At 38.3% G+C, this 26,951-nt stretch overlaps 1 protein-coding gene and 1 non-coding gene across 19 annotated transcripts in view; one reads left to right on the forward strand and one right to left on the reverse strand.

Moving 5' to 3' along the window:
• MGA (MAX dimerization protein MGA) overlaps positions 1-26,951 on the reverse strand; it is a 165,027-nt gene that overhangs the window by 71,014 nt on the left and 67,062 nt on the right. The gene's annotated exons all lie outside the window — the stretch shown is intronic.
• LOC118530913 (small nucleolar RNA SNORA8) lies at positions 14,863-14,992 on the forward strand. The gene has a single exon (XR_004914886.1). It is a non-coding gene; the product is annotated as a small nucleolar RNA SNORA8 (small nucleolar RNA).

Genomic DNA, 26,951 nt, shown 5'->3' on the forward strand with positions numbered 1-26,951 from the left:
AAAAATTCTATTTCCATTAAAAACAGCATCAATAAGAATAAAATAGTAATAAACTGAACCAAAAAAGTGTAAGACTTGTACACAGAAAATTACAGAACACTGTTGAAAGAAATTAAAGACAACCTAAATAAGACATACCCTACATTTATGTACTGTAACACTTAATATTGGTACAACAGCAATACTTCCTTATCAAGATCCCACCTGGGATTTTTGTAAAAAAATTCACAAGGTGATCTTAACATTACACATGAAAATGCAAGGACCTCTGGGGCACCTGGGTGGCTCAGTCGGTTAAGCGACTGCCTTCGGCTCAGGTCATGATCCCAGGGTCCTGGGATCGAGCCCCGCATCGGGCTCCCTGCTCCGCGGGAAGCCTGCTTCTCCCTCTCCCACTCCCCCTGCTTGTGTTCCCTCTCTCGCTGTCTCTCTCTCTCTCTGTCAATTAAATAAATAAATAAAATCTTTAAAAAAAAAAAAAATGCAAGGACCTCAAAATAACCCAAAAAATCTTGAAAAATAGGAATGAAGTTCTCTAAAACTCGTATTTCACAATTTCAAAACTTACTACAAAGCTGTAGTCATCATAACAGTGTGATGATATTGGCATAAAGCAAACCAGAGATCAACTGAACATAATTCAGAGTTTAGTAATATACACCCACATTTCTATCAAATGATCTTCAATTGCCAAGAGTACCAAAACAATTAAGCGGAGAAAGAACAGGCTTACCTTATTCATAACAGCTAGAAAGTGGAAATAACTTTAATGTCTATCAACTAATATATAATGGATATATAAAATGTGCCATATCCACAGAAGATTATTTTTCAGCAATAAAAGAAACAATACAGGGGCACCTGGGTGGCTCAGTCATTAAGCGCCTGCCTTTTGCTCGGGTCATGATCCCAAAGTCCTGGGATCGGCCCCGCATCAGGCTCCCTGCTCAGCGGGAAGCCTGCTTCTCCCTCTCCCACCCCACCCCACCCCCACCGCTTGTGTTCCCTCTCTATCAAATAAATAAATAAAATCTTAAAAAAAAAATACAGATACAGATACACACTACAACATGGATGAACCCTGAAGAAGTCATGCTAAGTAGAAGACCACACATATTATATAACTCCATTTCTATGAATGTCCAAAACGGACAAATCCATAGTTGTGTATGGATGGGGTGGTGTTGAGGAGGGGATGTGGGAAAGTGAGGAGTGACTAACAGAGGGCAAGGGGTTCATCTTGGGGGTGACAAAAATGTCCTAAAAACATCTGTCGTCAGTGCTCACTTCGGTAGCACATATACTTTAAAAAAAAAAAAACTGTGGTCATGGCTGCACAATTCTATGAGTACACTAAAAATCACTCAACTATACACTTTAAAAGGATAAATTTTAGGGGAACCTGGGTGGCTCAGTCTGTTAAGCATCCAACTCTTGATATCAGCTCAGATCTTAATCTCATGGTCATGAGTTCAAGCCCCACATTAGGCTCCACACTGGGCATGGAGCATACTTAAAAAAAATAAAAATAAAAATAAATTTTAAAAAATAAAAGGGTGAATTTTATGGCAATGAATTAATCTCAATTTTTAGAAAGTTAATAAATATATACTAAGGAAGTTCTTTGACTGGACAGGAACCAATACGAAAATGGATCCAAGAATGAATGAAAAATAAATATGTGAGCATTTATAACACTTTTTCTTAGATTTCATTAAGTGACTACTGTTTAAAGCAAATAAAATAATAATGTTTGGGGAATTTATAACACATGTACAAAGACATGAACTGTAAGGACTGTCCTTATAATTAGCTATACATGTACTGCTACAACTAACTGAATTCTACTTTATAAATTAAGGGTGCACATTATAATCTTTACAAGCACTGCAATGGATTGAACTGTGTCCCTCCCAAATTCCTATGTTGAAGTTCTAACCCCCAATGTGACTGTACATGGAGAAAGAGTCTTGAAGACATAAGTAAGGTTAAATGAGGTCATAAAGGTGGGGGTGGTCTCTCCCCACTCTACATGAAGACACAGCTCAGAGGCAGCTGTCTATAAGCCAGGATGAGAGCTTGCAACAGAAAACAGAACCCTGCCAAAACCATTACCTTAGACTTTCCAGCTTCTAGAACTGTGAGAAAACTAATTTTCATTGTTTAAGCCACAGTCTATGGTATTTTGTTATACCAACCTAAGCAGACTAATACAACCACTTTTAAAAAAGAAAGAAAAAAGAGGCATAGCTAAAAAGGCAAGAGGCAATATAAATGTAATTTTAAAAACTCAATCCAAATGAAAACAAGGAAATATAACCGAAGAACACGAGAAAAGCAGAAAATATCAAGATGGAATGCTTAAAAACTAGCCCTATCAGTGATAACATTAAATGTAAATGAACAAAACAATCCAGATAAAGGTCAATAGATTTTAACAGGGAACAAAGAAAAAAGTTCCAACTATAAGCTACTTAAAAAAAAAACCACCACACAATTTAAATCCAATGACAGAAATAGATTCAAAGTGAAAGAAGGGAAAAAGATAAAACCATGTAAACAGAAAATCAGAAGAAAGCCAAGGTGGCTCAATAACATCAAAGTACACTTTAAAATAAGTACTATCAGGGCGCCTAGGTGGCTCAGTCGGTTAAGCATCTTGCCTTGGCTCATGTCATGATCCCAGGGTCCTGGGATCTAGTCCCGCATCGGGCTCTGCTCAGCAAGGAGTCAGCTTCTCCCTCCACCACTACCCCCGCCCCCCGCTCATGATCTCTCTCACTCTCTCCTTTCTCAAATAAATAAATAAAATCTTTTTAAAAAAATAAAATAAGGGGTGCCTGGGTGGCTCAGTCGGTTAAGCGTCTGCCTTCGGCTGAGGTCATGATCCCAGTGTCCTGGGACTGAGCCCCGCATCAGGCTCCCTGCTCCACGGGGAGCCTGCTTCTCCCTCTCCCTTTGCCTCTCCCCCTGCTTTTGCTCTCTCTCGCTATCTCTGTCACTATCTGTCTCTCTCTATCAAATAAAATATTTTTAAAAAAATAAAAATAAGTACCATCAAAGATAAAAAGGGACCTTATAAAAATTTTATGAACTCAATTCATCAAAAAGACAACAATCCTAAAAGTATATATACCTTATCATATACCTTCAAGATAGTTTAAGCAAAAGTTTATAGTACTACAAAGAAAAAGACAAGTCTGCTGACTCTGATGGGAGATTTTAACATACCTTTCTCAGTAACTGATAGAGGACATCGTATAGACAGACAAACTGAGAAAGAAATGAACAATAGTATCATACTTACCTGAGAAAACTACAGAACACTACATGCAGCAAATATGCAACACATACATTTTCAAGTGTGCATTTAGTATTAATCAAAACTGACCATATGACAATAAAGCAAAGTCACAATAAATTTCTATTTCAAAGGTTTTAAGTCACATGTTCTCTAACAATAGAATCAAGCTACAAATCAGTAACAAATGTCAGTGTAACAAACCAAAATTTGTAGAAGGCACCTAAACCAATGCTCAGAGGAAATTTTATACCTTTAAGTAAAAAGTCTAAAATCAATTATCTTAGTCAGGGGTGATAAATTTGTTCGCAAAGTGCTAGATGATAAAAATTTTAGGCTTTGAGGTCCATACAGTCTCTATTACAACTACTCAACCCTGCCACTGTAACATAAAAGCACAGACAATATATAAACAAATGAGCATAACTGTATTGCAACAAATGGACAATGTAATTTGAATACTATATAATTTTCACATGTGACAAAATATTACTCTTCTTTTATTCTTTTTCCCTACCTATTTAAAAATTTAAAAATCAGGGGCACCTGGGTGGCTCGGTCGTTAAGCGTCTGCCTTCAGTTAGGTCATGATCCCAGGGTCCTGGGATCGAGCCCCACGTCGGGCTCCCTGCTCTGCCAGAAGCCTACTTCTCCCTCTCCCACCACCCCTGCTTGTGTTCCCTCTCTCACTGTCTCTGTCCAATAAATAAATAAAATCTTTAAAATATATATATATATAAATCATTTTTAATTTGCAGGCCATGCAAAACAAATGGTGAGCTACGTATGGTCCACAGGTCTTAGTCTGCCAAGCCCTGTTCTAAAATAGGCAAATTAAAGCAAAAGTAAGAAGAAAGAAGAAATAAAGATGAGAGGAAAAATAAAACAATGAAACAGGAAGCAACAGAGAACTGAATTTGTGATCTGAAACCTGCCAACAAAGAAAACTCCAAGGCTTCCCTGATGAAGTCTATCAAACACATAATGAAAAAAATACTAATCTTGCACAAATCCAGAAAAATGCAGGTCAATGCAACAATCTACAACTTGTTTTATGAAGAAAGCATAACCCTGAAACCAACATATCAGAAATAAAACTACAAATATCCATCATGAATTTACATTTAAAAACCCTCAACAAAATATTAGCAAATGAATCTGACAATATTAAAAAGGCTGTTATTATAACCCAGTAATATCTATCCCACGAGTGTAAAGCTGGTACAGCATTTACAGCCCTTATGTTAACTTTGTTCACAGACAGCACAATTGTGTGTGTAGAAAATCCAAAGAATTGCGCTCCTGGGTGGCTCAGTTGGTTAAGCGACTGCCTTCGGCTCAGGTCATGATCCCGGAGTCCCGGGATCGAGTCCCACATCGGGCTCCCCGCTCAGTGGGGAGTCTGCTTCTCCCTCTGACCCTCCCCCCGTCTTGTGCTCTCTCTCTCTCAAATAAATAAAAAAATAAAATCTTTTAAAAAAAAGAAAATCCAAAGAATTACAAACTAGTAAGTGAATTCAGCAAGGCAGTAAGATACAAAATCAATATATAAATATCAATTGTATTTCTATATGCTATCAAAGGTTGGAAGGTTACACTACTGGATTCCAAGATTTATTATATCCAATATCATCAAAACCGAATGGTACTGGCAAAAGAATAAACTAGTAAGTGAAAACTTAGTACAAGAGTAGATCCAACTATATATATAGTCACCTGATTTTCCAAAACATGACACATTTTAAAGGTCTTTCAAATAAATGATCGTAGCCACTAGATAGCTGCATGGAAAAATATGAGCCTTGACCTTCATCCTCACACCATACACAAAAACTAAGCCAGGATGGATTACAGACTTAAATGTGAAAGCTAAAACAAGTTCCCTCTTTCAAAAATTTCACTTAACTGGTGAAAAATAGATTTTTCTTTATGCTTTCTTTAAAAAGCTTTATTCAACCTAACTGTGCATCCATAGAAGAATGGATAAAGAAGATGTGGTAATATGGAAATGGAAATTTACTCAGCCATAAAAAAGAATGAAATCTTGCCATTTGCAAACAACATGGATGGACCTAAAGGGTATAATGGTAAGTGAAATAAGTCAATCAGAGAAAGATAAATACCATATGAAGCAACTCAAGCTGCTTCCATATCTTAGCTATTGTAAATAATGCAGCAATAAACACAGGGGTGCACATATGTTTTCAAATTAGAGTTTTCATTTTCTTTGGGTAAATATCCACTAGGGGAATTACTGGATATGATAATTCTATTTTAATTTTTTTAGGAACTCCACACTGTTTCCCAGAGTAGCTGCACTAGCCTACATTCCCATCAACAGTGCCAAGAGTTCCTTTTTCTCCACATCCTCACCAACACATTTCTTGGACCACTTCCTTACACCATACACAAAAATAAACTCAAAATAGATTAAAGACCTAAACATGAGACCTGAAACCAGAAAATTCCTAGAAGAAAACATAGGCAGTTATCTCTTGACATCAGCCATAGAAACATTTTTCTAGATATGTCTCCTTTGGTGAGGGAAACAGAAGCAAAAAAACTGACTACCCCAAAATAAAGAACTTTTGCAGAGCAAAGGAAATCATCAACAAAATAAAAAGACAACCTACTGAACAGGAGAAGATATTTGCAAACAATATGCCCCAGTAGGGGTTAATATCCAAAATATATAAAGACTTAAACAACTCAACACCAAAAAAATAAATAATCCAATTAAAAATGGGCAGAAGACATGAACATTTTTCCAAAGACCTACAGATGCCCAACAGACACATGAAAAGATGTTCAACCTCACTTATCATCAGGGATATGCAATCAAAAACCGCAGTATCGGGGCGCCTGGGTGGCTCAGTCGTTAAGCGTCTGCCTTCGGCTCAGGTCATGATCCCAGGGTCCTGGGATCGAGCCCCGCATCGGGCTCCCTGCTCCGCGGGAAGCCTGCTCCTCCCTCTCCCACTCCCCCTGCTTGTGTTCCCTCTCTCACTGTGTCTCTCTCTGTCAAATAAATAAAATCTTTAAAAAAAAAAAACAAAAAACCGTAGTATCACCTCACACCTGTCAGAATGGCTAAAAACAAAAACACAAGAAATAAAATCCACCATTTTAAGTGACAATTCAAGGATTTTTAATAAATTTAGTTTCGCAATCCAGTTTCCTTTGTCTTTTTTATTTTTTTTAAGATTTTTTATTTATTTGACAGACACAGCAAGAGAGGGAACACAAGCAGGGGGAGTGGGAGAGGGAGAAGCAGGCTTCCTGCTGAGCAGGGAGCCCAATGTGGGGCTCGAACCCAGGACCCTGGGATCATGACCTGAGCCGAAGGCAGACACTTAATGACTAAGCCACCCAGGCGCCCCTCCTTCATCCTTTTTAAAAGGTTAAGCAAAACAAGCCCTTTTTTTCTCCTCCCTATAATGTCAGTCTTTATATAAGTTCACAAAGAAATGCCATTCTATATCAAGTAATTGAAGATTCATTTAATTAAAATTCTCTCATTATCTTCACATTTCAAGACATTAACTCCCAAAATGTAGAAAAAAATCTGTATCTTCTTTTCATTTAACCACATGACCTGAATTTGTTTTCAGTAGCTGAGAACTTCCTAAAGCTAGATCTTGGCTGCTATTGCAATAATTGCTTTCACATTTTCCTGAGGAATTAAACTTGCTCTTAGAAAGATTCTCAGAAAGTATCTCTCCTTATCTTCCAAAAAAAACTTTATGCATAAAGCATGAAAATTTGTCTTGGCGGGAGGATTTTGCATACAACCCTGAATTTTCAGTTCTAAGAAGTCTATTCAAATGAGGTGAAAGATTATTTAAGCAAGAATACAAGCAAAACAAACAATTTGTACAACTTGAAGAAAAGGATCACTTTTTTGTTGATAGCACATAATCAATGCAACAAATAAATATGACATATACCAGTCACCCTGAAACACATTTTAAAAGCTTTAAGTGCAGGACACCTGGATGGCTCAGTCAGTTAAGTGTCTGCCTTCAGCTCAGGTCATGATCCCAGGGTCCTGGGATCGAGTCCTGCATAGGGCTCCTTGCTCAGCAGGGAGCCTGCTGCTCCCTCAGCCTGCAGCAACCCCTGCTTGTGCATGCACGCGCTCTCTCTCTGACAAACTAAATCTTTTCTAAAATAGATAAATAAAAACTCTAAGTGCTACGGATAAACTCATTCAGTCAACACTAACTGAACATCTACAATGTGCCAGTATATTTTCTTGGGCACAGGGATTACCAAAATAAATAAAGCACAGTCCCCTACACTCAAGGAACTTACAGACCAGTACAGGAGACAGACAAGGAGACAATACAATGTTATTTAACTTAATAAACACTACTGTAAAGATGTGTACAGATGGCTTCCATGAAACTGGTACTTATTTGATTAACCAAAAAAAAAAAAATCCATTGGAAAAAGGGACTGTAGAATGCAAAAGAAAACAAAGAGTTCTCAGAAAATGAAATCTGATAGCTGCAATAAAAGTTTCAGTAAGTTATAAGTTAAATCAAGGAAACCTCATGTAAAATAAAGCAAAAGATAATGACAGAAGAAAAAAAAGACTATGTAAAATAATCAATCCAGGAGATGGAACAACCAAAAGAAAACTTTAAGTGGAAAATGTACCAGAATAATACTAAATATATTCCTAGAACTAAGGAACATGAATTTCTTGATTGAAAAATGCAGCACAAAAATAAGAACCATACCAAAGCTCATCACTGTGAAATTTCATAATATAAGGGGATCAACAACAAAAGATGTTAAGAGCTTCAAATGACCAAGAATCAAAAAGGCATCAAACTTCAACAGTGATGGCAGCTGGCTGGCTAAGTCAGTAGAACATGTGACTCTTGACCTCAGCGTTGTCAGTTCAAGCCCTGCATTGGGTATAGAGCTTACTTTAAAAAAAAAAAAAAAAAAAACCTTCTCAACAGGAAACTGGAACACATTTTCAAGCAAAGATACCGGACCAAATAAATTTATAACATATGAGGAAACATATAACAAAGTTATTTTTCACCATGCAAGAAGAAAATTAAAAGGCTGAAAGGGGTGAAGCAGGTTGAAAGACTATTTCCATCAGAAGTGATTTTTTTTAAAGATTTATTTACTTGAGGGGCGCCTGGGTGGCTCAGGTGGTTACGCATCTGCCTTAAGCTCAGGTCATGATCTCCAGGTCCTGAGATGGAGCCCCACATCAGGCTCCCTGCTCAGCAGGGAGCCTGCCTCTCCCTCTTCCTCTGCCTCTCCCCACTACTCCTGCTCTCTCTCTCACTCTCTATCTCTGTCTCAAATGAATAAATAAATTAAAAAAAAATTATTGGGGCACCTGGGTGGCTCGGTCATTAAGCGTCTGCCTTCAGCTCGGGTCATGATCCCAGGGTCCTGGGTTCGAGCCCCACATTGGGCTCCCTGCTCAGCAGGAAGCCTGCTTCTCCCTCTCTCCCACTCCCCCTGCTTGTGTTCCCTCTCTCACTGTTGTCTCTCTCTGTCAAATAAAATCTTTAAAAAATAAAAAATAAAAATAAAAAAATTCTTAAAAAACAAAGATTTATTTACTTGAGAAAAAGAGAGAGCGCACGCAAGCACAGAGGGAGAGGAAGAAGCAGACCCCCACTGTGCGGGGAGCCCAATGCAAGGCTCGATCCCAAGACCCTGGGATCAGACCTGAGTCAAAGGCAGACGCTTAAACTGACTGAGCCACAGAGGCACCCCTCCATCAGAAGTGATTTTATTTAAATATTCTAAAATTCTATGTTCCATACATCCTTTCTGAAGGAACTACTGAAAGATGTACTTGAGAAAAAAAAGAGAACACAGACAGCTTAAACTCAGCAACTCAGACAGCTTAAAATATAAGAAACAGGAGGACCTACATAAGGGAAAGGTAAATGTAGTCAGCAGGGTGACAGCAAAGTGAAATCCCAAGGCAGCTTTGTATGGTCTTAGAGAACAACCAGTTCAGATTAGCAAAGGAAGATAAAGAGCAACTGAAGACAGTGTTCAGACGAGACAAAAAATTTTTACTTTAATTAGATGAAAGTATGTGTGTGAATAAACTGAGAAATTTCAAGTTTAACTAAAGAATTTGAAAAGAATTAACACTAGGCCTAAAGAAAACTAAGGAAAAGGAAAAAATGGCAATAATTACTAAAAAAATAATACAAGAAAATGTTATGGTATACCACTTGGCTCAACGGTATAGAAAATTTATATCGTAACATTCAAAATGGGTATTTATTTTTGTGACAAATATACTGATAAAATGAGAAAAGAATAACAACTGAAAGATTTGGGTAACATGTAAAATGGTAATTAGCTGGCACTGTATATGATTTAGACAGAGGCAAATATCACAAGAAATGATTATAAGTGGAAAAACAAATATCCTCTAGGAAGAAATATAGGGGGTGAAGAGGAGTGAAGTAAGAGTGTATTTTTCACCATGTGGTTTTAGTTAAGCTTTTTAAATTATGTATATATATTCAGCATATAATAAAAAATTTGTCTGGTCTTCCTCCAGTGTTCCTGGCACGGAGTTTCTAAAACACTTGGAAATTCCCAAGTGATAGAAATGTCTTTTGCTATTCATGAGCCCATTGGATCACATCTAAGATTATGCTAATGAGGTAACAACAGTGAGCTCCTAGATAGCTTCATGATGGGGGCTGGGCACTAGATAAACCAACTCTGTGATTAGAGGATTCGGACTACAAAGCAGCCTTACCTCCAAGGGAGGGAGGGGAGGCTGGAGATTAAGTTCAATCACCTAACCAATGATTTAATCAATCTCACCTACTTAATGAAACCTCAACTAAAAGTGGACACCAGAACTCGATGGAGCTTCCTACCTGGTGAACATATCAATATGCCAGGAGAGTGACATACCCTATGCCTCCTAGGGAAAAGGCATGGAGGCTTTACATTTGAGACCTTCCTGACCTCACATTGAGTCTCTTCATCTGGATGATTCATGATTCTAACCTGTATCCTTTATAATAAAACTGCTCTCGTAAGTATAGTCCTTTCTGAGTTCTCTTGAGTTATTCTAGTGAATTAGTAAACCTGAGGGTGTTCATGGGAACCTATGAATTCATAGCCACTTGGTAAAAAGTCCAAGTAGCTTGGAGACCCCACCTGAGGTTGGCATCTGAAGTAGGGGCAGTCTTCTCGGGGACCATGCCTCCAAACTTATGGAGTTAGTGTCAGAACTAAACTGCAGACTTTATCAGTTGGTGCTGAAACAAAATAGTACTACTTTCACTTAAAATTTTCTTTTATTTTAAGGCAATCAGTAGACCCTGAAGAATTAAAGAGAGAAGTAAAAGTCTGGGGTGCCTGAGTGGCTTAGTCGGTTAAGCGACTTTTAGTTTCAGCTTGGGTCATGATCTCAGGGTCGTCGGATCCAGCCCCATATTGGGCTCCACGCTGGGCGTGGAACCTGCTTGGGATTCTCTTTCTCCCTCTGCCCCCCCTCCCCGTGCATAGGCACTCCCTCTCTCTCTCAAAAAAATAAAAATCAAAAAAATCAAAAGTCTGACTTAAATAAGGGCAAAACTGGAGAAAAAGGCATTGCAGCATTCTACAAGAGTAATACACTAGATAAAGAGACAAGATAATAAATATATCAAAGTAGGTAAGAACCAACAATGACTAATTTTTTCTAAAAAAGGGGGGTGGCTCAGGACAGAGGTGGAGTAGGGAAGGACTGTAGGTGGAACCTAAAAGTCCCGATGGCCTGAGCCTGAGCACTCCCGATGGCCAATAAGTATATAAAAACGAATATAAAAACTTTACTAAAAGGTATACAAAATATACTAAAAGGTATATAAAAACTTTACTAATTAAAAAAAATGCAAATTAAAACCACATGCTCCTTTCACCCCTGCTATTCAACATAATACTGGAAGTTCTAGCTACAGCAATTAGGCAAGAAATAATATACATTCAAACTGAAAAAGGAATAAAGCTACCTCTATTCATAGCTGACATGATCTTATATGTAGAAAACTCTAAAGAATACACACACAGGAAAAAAAAATCAGTTAATAAACAAATGCAGCAAAACTACAAAATACAAAAGTCAAGAAGTATCAGCAATATTTCTATACTGAGCAATATACAATATAAAACAATTTTTTCTCAAAAAGAAAATTAAGAAAACCGTTCTATTTGCAATAGCATCAAAAAGAATAAAATACATAGAAATAGATTTAACCAAGGACGCAAAGACTTACACTGAATACTATACATTATTGCTGAAAGAAATTAAAGACCTGAATGGAAAGATACCCCATGTCCATGGATTGGAAAATATAATATTGTTAAGGTAACAACACTACCCAAAGCAACACAGAGATGCAGTGTAATCCTTATCAAAAATAAAACAATGGTCCTTTTTGCAGAAAAAGTGATACTAAAATTCAAATGGCATCTCAAGGGATCACAAATGGCCAATCTTGAAAAACAAGAACAAAGTTGGGAGACTCCCACTTCTCAAACCCAAAACCTACTACAAAAGTTAAAGTAATCAAACCACTGGTACCAGATTAAGAACAGACATATACATATAGGCCAGAACAGAACAGAGAGCCCAGAAATGAACCCCGACATATATGGTCAACTGATTTTCGACAAGAGTGCCAAGACCATTTATATAAAAAAGTCTTTTTAACAAACGGTGCTGGGAAAATTGGGTATACATATGCAGAACAATAAAATTGGCCCTTATAACACTCATAAACATACTCAAAATGAGAGCATCTGGCTGGCTCAGTTAGAGGAGCATGCAACTCTTGATCTCAGGGTCCTGAGTTCAAGCCCCAGGCTGGGTGTAGAGATTACTTAAATAAATAGAAACTTTAAAAAAATATGCAAAATGGATCAAAGGCCTAAATTTAAGAGCTAATTCTCAATAACTCTTAGTAGAAAACACATGGGAAAATGTTTATAACCTTGGATTTGGTACTGGTTCTTTAAACAGGACACCAAAAAAATAAATAAATAAACAGGACACCAAGAGGACAAACAGAAAAAAAAACAGAAAAATTATACTTCATCAAAATTAAAAACTTGCTTTTGTACAACAAAGGACACTATCAGAGTCAACTCACACAAAAAAGAAAAATATCTGCAAATCATTTACTTAATAATGGATTAACATCTATTATAAAGAACTGTCACAACTCAACAACAAAAAAACAATTTGAAAATGGGCAAAGGACTTAGATATTTCCCCAAAGAAGATACACAAATGGCCAATAAATACATGAAAAGATGTTCAACATCACTATTCATAATGGAAATAGAAATCAAAACCACAGTGATACCACTTCATACCCATTAAATGATTAAATGACTATTAAAAAAATAATAATAGTAACAACTGTTGGCAAAGATGTGGAGAAATTGGACCCTTGTGCAGTGGGTGAGAATGTAAAGGAGTTCAGTCACTATGAAAAACAGTACAGTGGTTCCTCAAAAAATTAAAAATAGAATTACCACAAGATCCATACATTCCACTTCTGGAAAAATAACCAAAATAACTGAAAGCAGAGTCTTAAGAGATATTTGAATACAATGTTCATAGCAACATTATCCATAATAGCCAAAAGGTAGAGGCAACCCAAGGGTCCACCAACAGATGAATGGAAAAACAAAATGTGGTATATACACAAAATGGAATATTATTCAGTCACAAAAAAGAATCAAGTACTGATACATGTTGCAACATGGATGAACTTTAAAGACATTATGCTATGTGACAGAAGCCAGACAGAAAAGGATAAATATTCTTTGATTCCATTTATATGAGGTATCTAGACTAGGTAAAACACAGACAGAAAGTAGAAGAGAAGTTACCAGGAGCAGAGATGAAGAGTTATCACTTAATGGGTATAAAGTATGTATTTAGGATGAAGAAAATGTCTAGAAATGGATAGTAGAGATGTTTACAAAAAACTGTAAAATGTACTTAATGCCATTCAACTGTACACTTAAAAACGGTTAAAATGGTAAACTTCATGTTATGTATATTTTACCGCAACTTTAAAAAACCCACAATAGGGATGCTTGGGTGGCTCAGTCAGTTAAGCATCTGCCTTCGGCTCAGGTCATGATCCTAGAGCTCTGGGATTGAGTCCAACATCCAGCTCCTTGCTCGTCGAGGAGAGTGTTTCTCCCTCGGCCTGCCTCTCCCCCTGCTTGTACTCTTGCTCTCTCTGACAAATAAATAAATAAAATCTTTAAAAAGGGGGGGGCTCCTGGGTGGCTCAGATGGTTAAGCATCTGCCTCGGCTCAGGACATGATCCTGGGATCAAGTCCCACATCCGGCTCCCTGCTCAGTAGGGAGTCTGCTTCTCCCTCCTCTGCTCTTCACCCTGCTGTGCTCTCACTCACTTGCTCTCTCAAATAAATAAATAAAATCTTAAAAAAAAAAAAAAAGTTTAAAATAAAAATTAAAAAAATTTAAAAACCCACAATACTTTGCCACTACACTCACCGGAATAGCTAAAATGAAAAAGAAAAAATACACTAAACCTGGTAGGGATGTTGAGCAACCTCAATTCTTACTGACTGTGGAAGAATAAGTTGATAAAACCATGTGAGGACTTATACTAATGCTAACCATATGGGGCACCTAGGTGGCTCAGCTGGTTAAGAGCCTGCCTTAGGCTCAGGTCATGATCCCAGGGTCCTGGGATCAAGCCACACGTACAACTCCCTGCTCAGTGGGGAGTCGACTTCTCCCTATGCCTCTGCCCCTCCCCTCACTCATGCTCTCTCTCTCAAATAAATAAAATCTTAAAAAAAAACAAAAACACATATGTATACCCTATGATTAAGCAATTCCACTTCCAAGTATATGCTCCAAAGAAAGCACTCATATGTGAACCCAAATATGTGAATATCCATAACTGCACTATTTATAATGGTCACTGAAATAATTATAATGGAAACTATCCAGATGCCCATTACCATTAAAATAACTAAATTGTGGTTGACTTGGTGTCATGTGTAAAAAAAAAAAAAAACTAAATTGTGGTATTATCTAAAAAGTGAATACTGTAGATGAGAATAAAGCAATCTACAACAATATGTAACAACATAGGTGAATCTCACAAACAATGTAAAGCTAAAAATGGCAGACAAAGAAGAATAAATACTGTATTATTCCTTTTACATTAAAAGAGGCAAAAATATCTAACATTAGAAGATAATGTTCATCCTATTGGGGAGGAAGGAAGGACAACAACTGAAAGAAGCCTTTAGAGGGGCTCCTGGTGTACTGATATATTTTTTTTTTTGATATTAATGCTGGTTATATGATTATGTTCAAGTTGTGTAAATTCATCTAGCTGTACTGTATGTATGATATGTATCACATTCCAATTTAGTAAGTCACACAAAAATAAAGAGAAAATGAATGTTGAAACAGAGAAAAGGTAAAGAAAAAAAGTGTTAAAAAATTAAATTTGGTGGCACTATGCAAGAGAGACTAAAGAGAGAAAAATAACGGATTCGCACTGCATTGTATCTGCCCTCAGCAGCTCATTCCTGCTGGGTGTTTAAAAGACAGTGCAATAGAAACTCAGTATCTGGCATTGTTGGTTTTCTTGGCTTCATGCATAGATTTAGCTTAAATGTAAGTAATTTCTAGTCATGGGGTGCCTGGGTGGCTCAATCAGTTAAGCGTCTGCCTTTGGCTCAGGTCATGATCCCAGCATCCTGGGATCGAGCCCTACATCGGGCTCCTTACTCTGCAGGGAGCCCGCTTCTCCCTCTCCTCCCCGCTTGGACTCTCTCACTGTCTCTCCTTCTCTCTCTCTCAAATAAATAAAATCTTAAAAAAAAAAAAATGAAGGACTTTATTTGCCAAATAATGTCAGAATACTGGTAATAAGGATATAATACTGGTAATAAGGACATAAACAAGCTGATCAATCTGTTAAGTGGATCACACATGACCTTCAAGAGAACAAGTACAGTAATGTGACCAGGAAAGACTGCAGGAGATATTAAGAAAAAAGTGAGAAAACTCAAGCAATGGGTGAAGATTATTCATTCAACAACACTAGCAGGGGGCACCTGGGTGGCTGAGTCGTTAAGCATCTGCCTTCGGCTTGGGTCATGATCCCAGGGGTCCTGGGATCGAGCCCCGCATCGGGCTCCCTGCTCTTCTCCCTCTCCCACTCCCCCTGCTTGTGTTCCCTCTCTCGCTGTGTCTCTCTCTGTCAAATAAATAAATAAAATCTTAAAAAAAAAAAAAAAAACACTGACCATAAATAAGAGAAGGGAAGGGGGAGTAAATGATAATGGAAAAAGACAACTAAGAAAAAACTTCGTCGTGTCTTTAAAAAAAAAAAAAAAAAAGAAGAAAAGCAAAGCAAAGAAAAAAAGAAATGGCAGAAGTAGAAAGAAACTAAAGATCCTGGAAAGAGAATAACGTAAAAGCACCATCTCTCACTAATAAGAAACTCTAATTTCCAAAGGATAAAATACTGTCCCCTAAAACTATGCTGAAATATATCATAATCTTAGACAGAAACATACCAAATTAAATGACAAGCTAAAGATTTACTGCTAATTACTCAAGGTAATGAAAAATCAAATCTGAGTGTTCACAAATGGTATTTTTAATATTCCAGAAGTTTCATTTCACTGACACTATTCAGGTTTTGGTTAAAGTACACAAATTCAAATATTTACTAACCAGCTATGGAATATCACTCTAGGATTGAGGAATCAGTACCAGGTAAAACAAATCCTTACTGTCACAAAGCTTATAAGCTAGTAAGAAAAGCAGAGTATATACTAGCCAATCCAATAAGATGATAGTTGATGAATGCTATAAAAAACCCTAAAAGACCAAAACAGAAAAATCCACTAAAAATAAGATAATAGATCTAAAAAAAAATAAGTATGAGACTAGACCTGAACGATGAGGGAGTACCAACAGTATAATAATATGCAGAAACACTCAAGGCAGACGCAGAGGGAATGGACGCCTGGGTGGCTCAGTGGGTTAAGTGTCTGCCTTCAGCTCAGATCATGATCCCAGGGTCCCAGGATAGAGCCCCACATCAGGCTCCCTGCTCAGCGGGGAGCCTGCTTCTCCCTCTCCTGCTCCCCCCTGCTTGTGCTCTGTGAAATAAATAAATAAAATCTTTAAAAAAAAAAAAAAAAGCAAAGGGAATTTGAAGAGAAAGGGGGTGAACTGAGGTGGCTGAAATGTAGCACACTCAGAAAAGTATGGTACAAGATTACGTCCAAAGAGATAAGGCAAGGAGCCTTTAAAGTATAATAGTAAGCCACTGGGGGCGCCTGGGTGGCTGAGCCGTTAAGCGTCTGCCTTCGGCTCAGGTCATGATCCTTGGGTCCTGGGATCGAGCCCCACATTGTGCTCCCTGCTCTGCGGGAAGCCTGCTTCTCCCTCTCTTACTCCCCCTGCTTGTGTTCCCTCTCTCGCTGTGTCTCTCTCTGTCAAATAAATAAAATCTTCAAAAAAAAACAGTAAGCCACTGAAGGGTTTTAAGAGAAGAATGACATAATCTAATTCACATTTTTCAAAGAACATTCAGTCAGCTAAGTAGAGCATGGATTGCAGGGGGAAAAAGAGAAGCAACTGGGAAACCAGTTAGATGGTATGCAGTGGAAATGATGTTTTGGACCACCATGTTAGCAAAAGAGATAGTACAAGTCATTACGCTCATATACTAAGGGTGGAGATGTAAGTAGTTTTAAACTTTTGTTATCGAATTTGGCAATTAATCAAATTTTAAAACCTGTGTACCCTTCGATCCAGGCAGTTCCATTCCTATGAAATCCTTGTATTTGGAAAAGTGTCCAAGAACATGTGCATGAGAAATTTTACTGCTACATTTGTTATAGCCAAACTGGAACAATCTCAAGGTCCATCAAGAGGCCTGATTAAATTCATTTTATGGATACCAAACGGCCCTTTGAAAACGCTTAACATAGGATGTTCACTGTTGCGATTAAAAAAGGATTCTAGGGTGGCTCAGTTGGTTAAGCATCTGCCTTCGGCTCAGGTCATGATCTCAGGGTCCTGGGATCAAGCCCCGCATCGGGCTCCCTGCTCAGCAGGGAGCCTGCTTCTCCCTCTCCCACTCCCCCTGCTTGTGTTCCCTCTCTCGCTGTGTCTCTGTCAAATAAATAAATAAAAATCTTACAAAAAAATAAATAAAAAGGGATTCTAGACTACAGAACACTATTTCACAAAACCATTTCATAGGGCGCCTGGGTGGCTCAGTTGGTTAGGCGACTGCCTTCGGCTCAGGTCATGATCCTGGAGTCCCGGGATCGAGTCCCGCATTGGGCTCCCTGCTCAGCGGGGGGGTCTGCTTTTCCCTCTGACCCTCCCCCCTCTCATGCTCTATCTCATTCTCTCTCCCAAATAAATAAATAAAAAATCTTTATTAAAAAAAACCATTTCATCTATTTCTAATTTTGGTATTTGTGACTTCATCTTTTCTTTCCTATTAAGTCAGAGTGGTTCTTCTCTATAATAATGTCATTCTCACTCGCATTCTGATGTGGGGAAAAAAAGGTAATGAATGCCTTTGGCTCATGATCCCAGGGTCCTACCTTTTCCCATTTCTTGGGAAAAAAATATATGTGCCAGTGATTCCAGGTACACCCATGTCAGTGTTCAATTAGCCAATCAAATGTAAAAACAAATAAAAACTATGCCATACTTGGAAAAGTTGAAGGATCTGTGAGTGTTTAGGTTGGAATTATGTAGAAGGTAATATCATTAAGGCAAGAGTTATTTTGGTTGGGGCCTAGAAAAGTTCCTGAAAACAGAAGATGGTCAGTCACATTTAGTTAATGCCTAAATAAAGGAGAAGAGAACTCTTGGCGGGATATAAAGAATTTTTTGTCCAAATGTTTAATGGACAGTCACGTCAAAGAGGGTATGGACTGATTCTGCCCTCTACAACTACAATTACCTTAAGAAGAAAAAGTAAAAGTGGGGGCAAACTTACAAAAGAGGGAGCACAAAGATAAAAAGACAAATTTCAACTTACACAAAATAAGCAGTGATCCATTAATGGAATTAGCTGCCTCAAAAATTTGTGAAACCAAAACAGATAAAAACAAAAAAGACTATGTGTTGACAAAGATGTGGAAGTAAGAGGAACTCCTGTACATTGTTGGTAGAAGTGTAAATTGGTATAATCATTTTTCTTTTAAAGATTTTATTTATTTATTTGAGAGAGAATGAGATAGAGAGAGAGCATGAGAGATGGGGAGGGTCAGAGGAGAAGCAGACTCCCTGCTGAGCAGGGAGCCAGATGCGGGACTCGATCCCGGGACTCCAGGATCATGACCTGAGCCGAAGGCAGTCGCTTAACCAACTGAGCCACCCAGGTGCCCCTGGTATAATCATTTTGAAAAATTCTGGCACTATCTATCTACTAAAACTAAAATACAGCAATTCTATGCCCCAGCAATGTAATCATATTCAGTGGACTGAGCAGAAAAGAACCAAGGAATTAAAATATATATGTATGATTTTTAAAAAACTTTTAAATCAACAAATAGGAGATTTGCAAACTTTTTCTGTAGAGAGGAAGACAGTAAATATTTTAAGACTATGCAGGCCTCATATAGTTCCTTTTAAATAGTCTTATGTACATACAAAACAGGCTGTAAGCCAGATATAGCCAACACCTGCCTAAAAATAATCTGAGCTCCTAAAACAAGCATTTGGAGACAAAGTTTGCATATAGCTAAATACCATTTTCACAACTGAAAATAATGCTATTTCTTGGAGCATGCACTTCAAGTTGTTCCTTTTTTTTTTCCTTTCAGTGACAGATTATGCATTTGTAAATCTGAACCATTTTCTCGATCCATTAAGATCAAAAACTCAACCACATTAACACCAAAAAACTGCTCTCTATGACAAAGAAATACACCTGACCCTTTCAGCTAACAAACAAACTCCTTCTCACCCTGGCCTCCAAGGTAATTTTAAAAATAAATTCTCCGGGTTACCTGGGTGGCTAAGTCAGCTAAACGTCCAACACGACACCCCTGATTTTGGCTCAGGTCATGATCTCAGGGTCCTGAGATCGAGAGCCCCATGTAAGGGACCCCCCCCCCCTTAGCAGGTAGTCTGCTTGAGGATTCTCTCCTTCCCCCTCTGCCCATCCCCCCAACTCAGGCTCACAAGCACCCACGCACTCTCGCAGTCTAAAATAAATAAATAAATGTAATATGGGGCACCCGGGTGGCTCAGTCGTTAAAGCGTCTTCCTTCGGCTCAGGTCATGATCCCAGGGTCCTGGGATCGAGCCCCGCGTTGGGCTCCCTGCTCCTCAGGGAGCCTACTTCTCCCTCTCCCACTCCCCCTGCTTGTGTTCCCTCTCTCGCTGTGCCTTTCTCTGTCAAATAAATAAATAAAATCTTTTAAAAATAATAATAATAAAAAATAACAAATAAAAGTAATAAAAATAAATTCTCCATTATATAAGGATAGATTAAACTCCTTCTGGATAATAAGCTTAAAAATACTGATAGTGAACTGTTCAAATTTTTTTTAATTGTGTTGGGTAATAAAGATGATTAGACTATGGTTGGAAAATCAATTATAGATGACATTCACTAGTTACAACTATTAAAAAAATACTACAATCTACACTGTCTGATACTAGTATAGCCAATTCTCTTATGGTTACTGTTTGGATGCAGCATCTTTTCCCATTATTTTTTCTTTCGACCGATTTCTCTCTCTCAACCTATAGTGTTTCTCTAGAAAACAGCATGTAGTTGGATGTAGTTTTTTATCCAGTCTGACAATAACTCATTGAGTTTAGAGAAGAGTGCTTTTTTTGGGGGGGCGCCTGGGTGGCTCAGTCGTTAAGCATCTGCCTTTGGCTCAGGTCATGATCCCAGGATCCTGGGATTGAGCCCTGCATCGGACTCTCTGCTCGGCGGGAAGCCTGCTTCTCCGTCTCCCACTCCCCCTGTGTTCCCTCTCTTGCTGTCTCTCTCTGTCAAAAAATAAAATTAAAAAAAAAAAAAATACTACAGTGATAAGCAAAAATTGAAAAGAGCACTCACTCCAAAAACGTCCTTTAGAAAAAGCGAAGCAGAGCGCCTGGGTGGCTCAGTTGGTTAAGCGACTGCCTTCGGCTCAGGTCATGATCCTGGAGTCCCGGGATCGAGTCCCGCATCGGGCTCCCTGCTCAGCAGGGAGTCTGCTTCTCTCTCTGACCCTCCCCCCTCTCATGCTCTCTCTATCTCATTCTCTCAAATAAATAAATAAATTCTTTAAAAAAAAGAAAAAGCGAAGCACTAACTTGTCCATAAACAAGTCAAGGGGAACTCATGCGCATGGGGATTCCAAACTCAAAGAACAGCAATAGTTAACGGGATACAAATTAAGTGAGAAAGAAAAGGAAAAGTACTGGGCTGGGATTTAGTTCTGCCGCACTTGTGTTCTAACATTCCAAATAAGGCAAGTTTCTGATTTCTAGTTCCACATGTAAGAAGCTTGGAAGTTGCCACTATGTCCTAAGCAAGTAAAATGCTAAACAGACTGAAAAATCAACTCTTCTTGGATCTGTAAGATAGGTGAAGACACAGTGCAAACTACTGAGATAGACAGGTGGAATACAAGGGGGTCCTGGCTTTAGTGCAGCAGAGACTAACAAGTAAAAACCATCTCAGGGGGGAGCCTGAGTGGCTTAGTTGGTTAAGCGACTGCCTTCAGCTCAGGTCATGATCCTGGAGTCCCAGGATCGAGTCCCGCGTCAGGCTCCCTGCTCAGCGGGGAGTCTGCTTCTCCCTCTGAGATCCTCCTCCCTCTCATGCTCTCTATCTCTCATTCTTTCTATCTCAAATAAATAAATAAAATCTTTAAAAAAAAAAAACCATCTCAGGAACCAGTGCCAGCCAGGGTAGAAAAACCTGAATTGTAAATGACAAATTGCTAGAGGCTCAGTTTTAGTAAGTGTGAAAGTTAAAAACTCCAGTGGAAAGAAGAGCTCCCTCACTTTTTATGAGTTTTATCCCCAGGAGCTAGACCAGGTTCTCACAGTAGATATCTCCTCATGGAAAACAAAAACAAAAACCAGCAGGGCAGGGGGAAGCACTCTGTTCGTAACAATGAGGCCTGACCTCTGGAGAAAGTAGTTAACAAGAGCCTAACCTGCTAGGGTTTTATCAGAGCCTAACTGCCCTAAGTGAACAGAAATATCCAAAAGCTGCTACTTTGAAAAGATCAATAAAATCAATAAGCCTCTAGGGGCAGCTGGCTGGCTCAGTAGGTAAAGCATGTGACTTCTGAATCTCAGGGTTGTGGGTTCAAGTCTCACCTTGGGTGCAGAGATTACTTAAAAATAGTATCTTTAAAAAAAAATCAATAAGCCTCTAGCCAGGCTTATAAAAAAAAAAAGAGGACACAAATTAAATCAAATATATAGGGGTCCCTGGGTGGCTCAGTCGATCAAACATCCAACTCTTGGTTTGGGCTCAGGTCATGATATCAGGGTCCTGTGATCGAGCCCCATATCAGGCTCCGCGCTCAGCGCAATCTGCTTATCCCAATCCCTCCCTCTCTACTCCTTCTGCTAGCACATGCAGGCGTGCGTACACACACGCTTTCTCTCAAATAGAATCTTTAAAAAAAAAAAAAAAGTATATAATGTGATAATGTTATCAGAAGGGATATCACTATAGATCCCATGGACATCAAGAAAATAATAAAGGAGGGACGCCTGGGTGGCTCAGCTGGTTGAGCATCTGCCTTTGGCTCAGGTCACAATCCTGGGGTCCTGGGATTAAGCCCCACATTGGGCTCCCTGCTCAGCAGAGAGCCTGCTTCTCCCTCTCCCTCTCCCTCTGCCCCTCCCCCCAGCTCGTGCTCTCTCTCTCTCTCTCTCCCCCCTCTATCTCAAAAACATATAATCTTTAAAAAAAAAAAAAAAGAAAGAAAGAAAATAATAAAGGAATACTATCAACAATTCTTTGTCCATAAATTTGACAAACCAGATGAAACAGACAATTCCCTGAAAAAAACAAACTGCCAAAACTCACGCAAGAAACAGGCAATCACAATGGGGCTATATCTACTAAAAAAAACTGAATCAATAACTAATAACCTTCCAAAACAGAAAGCACCAGGCCCAGGTGGGTTCACTAGTGAGTTTGCCCAAACATTTAAGGAAGCAATTATATCAATTCTCTACAACCTTTCAAAAATTTAAGTAGAGAGAGTACTTCTTAACTCATTCTACAAAGCCAGCATTACCCTAATACCAAAACCAGACAAAGACATTACAAGAAAATGACAACAATTGTTTAATAGCAAATTGAATCCAACAATGTATAAAAAGAATTATACACCTTGACCAAATGGGATTTATCCCAGGTATGCAAGGCTGCTTCAACATTCGAAAACCAATTAATGTAATCCATCATATTAGCAGACTTAAAAGGAAAAATATTACATGACCATATAAGAGTCAGAAAAAACATCTGACAAAATCCACCACCCACTTACAATAAAAACTCAGTTAAACTAAGAATAGAAGGGAATTTCCTCAACTCGATTGAGAATAACTAGAAAACACTTAAAGCTAACATCATACTTAATGGTAAGAAAGTAGAAGCTTTCCCAATAAGATCAGAAACAAGGCTCCTCTCACACTCCTGTTCATCACCATACTGGAAATCCTAGTTAATACAATAAAACAAGAAAAGGAAATAAAAGGAATACAGATTGGTTGGGGGAAAAGAAAGAAAACTGTTTTTGTTCACAAATGACATGATCATCTAGGTAGAAAACCCAAAAGGTTGACAAAAAAGGTTCTGGAACTAATAAGCTATTATAGCAAGGCTGCAGAAATTAAGCTTAAAATACAAAAGTCAATCACTTTCCTATATACCATGAATGAACACGTAGATTTGAAGTTAAAAAGAACTGGAAGGTAAAAACACAATACTATGTACATTATCACCCAAAAAAATGAAATGCCTAAGTATAAATTTAACAAAATATGTATAGGATCGGGCACCTGGCTGGCTTAGTCAGTAGAGCATACGACTCTTGAACTCGAGGCCATGTGTTCAAGCCCCACATTGGGCACAGAGCTCAAAAAAAGAAAAAAAGAAAAAAAAAGCCACAAACAAAAAAAAAATAGTACAAGATCTACATGAGGCAAATGATAAAACTCAGATAAAAGAAAATAAAGAGCTAAACAGATAAAGATGTGACACACACACACACACACACACACACACACACACACACACACTGGAATATTACTCAGCCATAAAAAAGAATGAAATATTGCCATTTACAACGTAGTGGATGGAACTAAGAATGAATTAAGCTAAGTGAAATAAGTCAGAGAAAGACAAATACCATATGATTTCACTCATAGGTGGAATTTAAGAAACAAAACTGATGAACATGGGGGAAGAGAAGGAAAAATAAAATAAGATAAAAACAGAGGGAGGCAAACCATAAGAAACTCTTAACTATAGAAAACAAACTGAGGGCTGCTGGACGAGATGTGGGTGGGGGGTGGGGTAATGGGTGATGGGTATTAAGGAGGGCACTTGATGTAACAAGCACTAGGTGTTATATGCAACTGATGAATCACTAAATTCTACCCCAAACAGTATGTTAACTAACTTGAATTTGAATAAAACCAAAAACATAAAAAATAAAAAAGCTAAATAAATGCAAAGAGATTCCATGTTCATAAATAGACACACTCAATATAGTCAAGTCGGCAGTTCTTCCCGACTTGATCTATAGATTAAATGCAACCACAATCAAAATCCCAGCAAGTTATTTGTGGATACTGATAAACTGATTCTGAGGTCATATGAAGAAGGAAAAGACCCAGAATAGCCAGCACCCAACACAATATTGAAGGAGGGAGAAGTACAAAGTTGGGGGGCTGACAATTCCCAACTTCAGCTTACTATAAAGTTAAAGTAACCAACACAGTGAGGTATTGGTGAAAGAACAGACAAGTCAATGGAACAGACCAGAGAGGCCAGAAATAGCCCCCCATAAATATAATCACCTGGTCTTTGATAAAAGAGCAAAAGATAATGCAATAGAGCAAAGATCATCTTCTCAACAAATGGTACTGGAATGGCACGACATCCACATGTAAAAACCTGAATCTAGACACACACCTTCCATCCTTCACAAAAAATAAATGGATCAAAATGAATAAACTGAAATGTAAAACACTAACTGTAAGAATCCTAAAAGAGATCACAGGAGGAAGCCTACATGACCTTAGGTATGGTAATGACTTTTTAAATACACCACCAAAGGGGCGCCTGGGTGGCTCAGTCGTTAAGCGTCTGCCTTCGGCTCAGGTCGTGATCCCAGGGTTCTGGGATCGAGCCCCACATCAGGCTCCCTGCTCCGCGGGGAAGCCTGCTTCTCCCTCTCCTACTCCCCCTGCTTGTGTTCCCTCTCTCACTATGTCTCTCACTGTCAAATAAAAATAAAAAATAATAAAATAAAAATAAAAAAAATAAATACACCACCAAAGGCAAGATTCATGAAAGAAATAATCGATAGGCTAAACTTCATAAAAATAAACTGCTCTGTGAAAGACAGTATCAAGAGAATGAAAAGAGAAGCCACAGACTGGGAGAAAACATCTGCAAAAGCCTCATCTGACAGAGGACTGCTCTTCCAAAATATTTTTTAAAAAAACTCTTAAAACTTAAGAAAAAATCTAATTTAAAAATGGACCACAAGGGGCGCCTGAGTGACTCAGTCAGTTAAGCGGCCAACTCTTGATTTCAGCTCAGGTCATGATCTCAAGGTAGTGCGATCAAGGCCCACACCGGGCTCCGGGCTCTGCACTTAGAGCAGAGAGAGCTTGCTTGAGATTCTCTTTCTCCCTCTCCTTCTGTCCTTCCCCCCAACTCATGTGCTAAGTAAATAAATAAAATCTTTAACAACAACAACAAAAAAAATGGACCAAAGACCTTAATAGACACCTCACCAAAGAAAAAATACAGATGGCAATTAAGTGTATAAAAAGATGCTCCACATTGCATGTCATCGGGGAATTACAAATTAAGATAATGAGACACTACTATACACCTATTAGAATTGCCAAAATCCATAAAACTGACATCAAATGGTGACAAGGAGGTAGAGCAACAGAAATCCTCATTCACTACTGCTTGGAATGCAAAACAGCTCAACTACTTTAAAAGACAGTTTGGATATTTTTTACCAATCTAAACATACTCCTACCATACGATTTAGCAACACGCTCCTTGGTATCTACTAAAACCATCTGAAAACTTAAACATGAATGTTTATGGGAGCTTTATTCATAATTGCCAAAACTTGGAAATAACCAAGATGCCCTTTAGTAGGTAAATAGATAAATAATGGATGTCTGGTACACCCAGACAATGGAGTATTATTTAGCACTAAAAACAAATGTGCTACCAAGCCATGAGAAGACATGAAGGAAACTTGAATACAAATTACTAAGTGAAAGAAGTCAATGAGAAAAGGTTACATACAGTATGATTCCAACTATATGACATTCTGGACCAGGCAAAGCTATAGAGACAATAAAAAGATCAGAAGTTGCCAGAGGTTGGGGAGGGAGGGGAAGGATTAACAGAGCAGAGGGTTTTTAGGCAATGAAAATACTGTATGATTCTATAATAGTACATATAGATCATTACACATTTGTCCAAACTCAGAGAATATGAAACACTAAAAATGAACCCTAACCTAATCTGTGGACTTCAGATGATTATGATGTATCAATGGTTTATAAATTGTAACAAATATATTACTCTTGTGGAGGGTGTTAATAGTGGGGGATGCAATGTATGTGTAGCAGCAGAGGTTATGTGGGAAATCTCTACACCTTCCTCTCAATCTTTTTTTTTTTTTTTTTTAAGATTTTATTTATTTATTTGACAGAGAGATAGTGAGAGCGGGAACACAAGCAGCAGGAGTGGGAGAGGGAGAAGCAGGCTTCCCGCCCAGCAGGGAGCCCGATGCGGGACTCGATCCCAGGACTTTGGGATCATGACCTGAGCCGAAGGCAGACACTTAATGACTGAGCCACCCAGGTGCCCCACCTTCCTCTCAATTTTGCTGTGAACCTAAAACTTCTCTAAAAAAAGTCTTTGATTAAAAAATAAGTAATGCGAGTTCAAATAAATAAGACAACAGCACATCATGCTATTTTAACATGTAAGAATTTTCAGCTTATTTTTTAGTCAACTTCTGGATATTAGCTGTCCACAGGGCATTAAATTCTTAAACAGATATAAATAAGTTCACTTTGAATCCCTTCTGTGCCTCATTTGTTCCAGTTATGATTTGAAAGTATTTTCTTTTCCCTTCCCCAATTAATCAAGAGTTCTCTCTATATATTACCAAGGAACAGTCATGCATTATCAACAAAATCCTAAACCTAAAAACTCTAAAACTCTAAATCTAAATGAACAAAAGGTCCCCATTCTGAAAAACCATCTATTTTGCCTCTAATTCTAAATCCCAAACCCAACTCATATTCATTACAAAAAAATAAACTGTCACTTCACAAAATGTAAAAGGAACTGT

Source organism: Halichoerus grypus, chromosome 8 (genome assembly GCF_964656455.1).
Source record: "Halichoerus grypus chromosome 8, mHalGry1.hap1.1, whole genome shotgun sequence".
Taxonomy (NCBI): Eukaryota; Metazoa; Chordata; class Mammalia; order Carnivora; family Phocidae; genus Halichoerus; species Halichoerus grypus.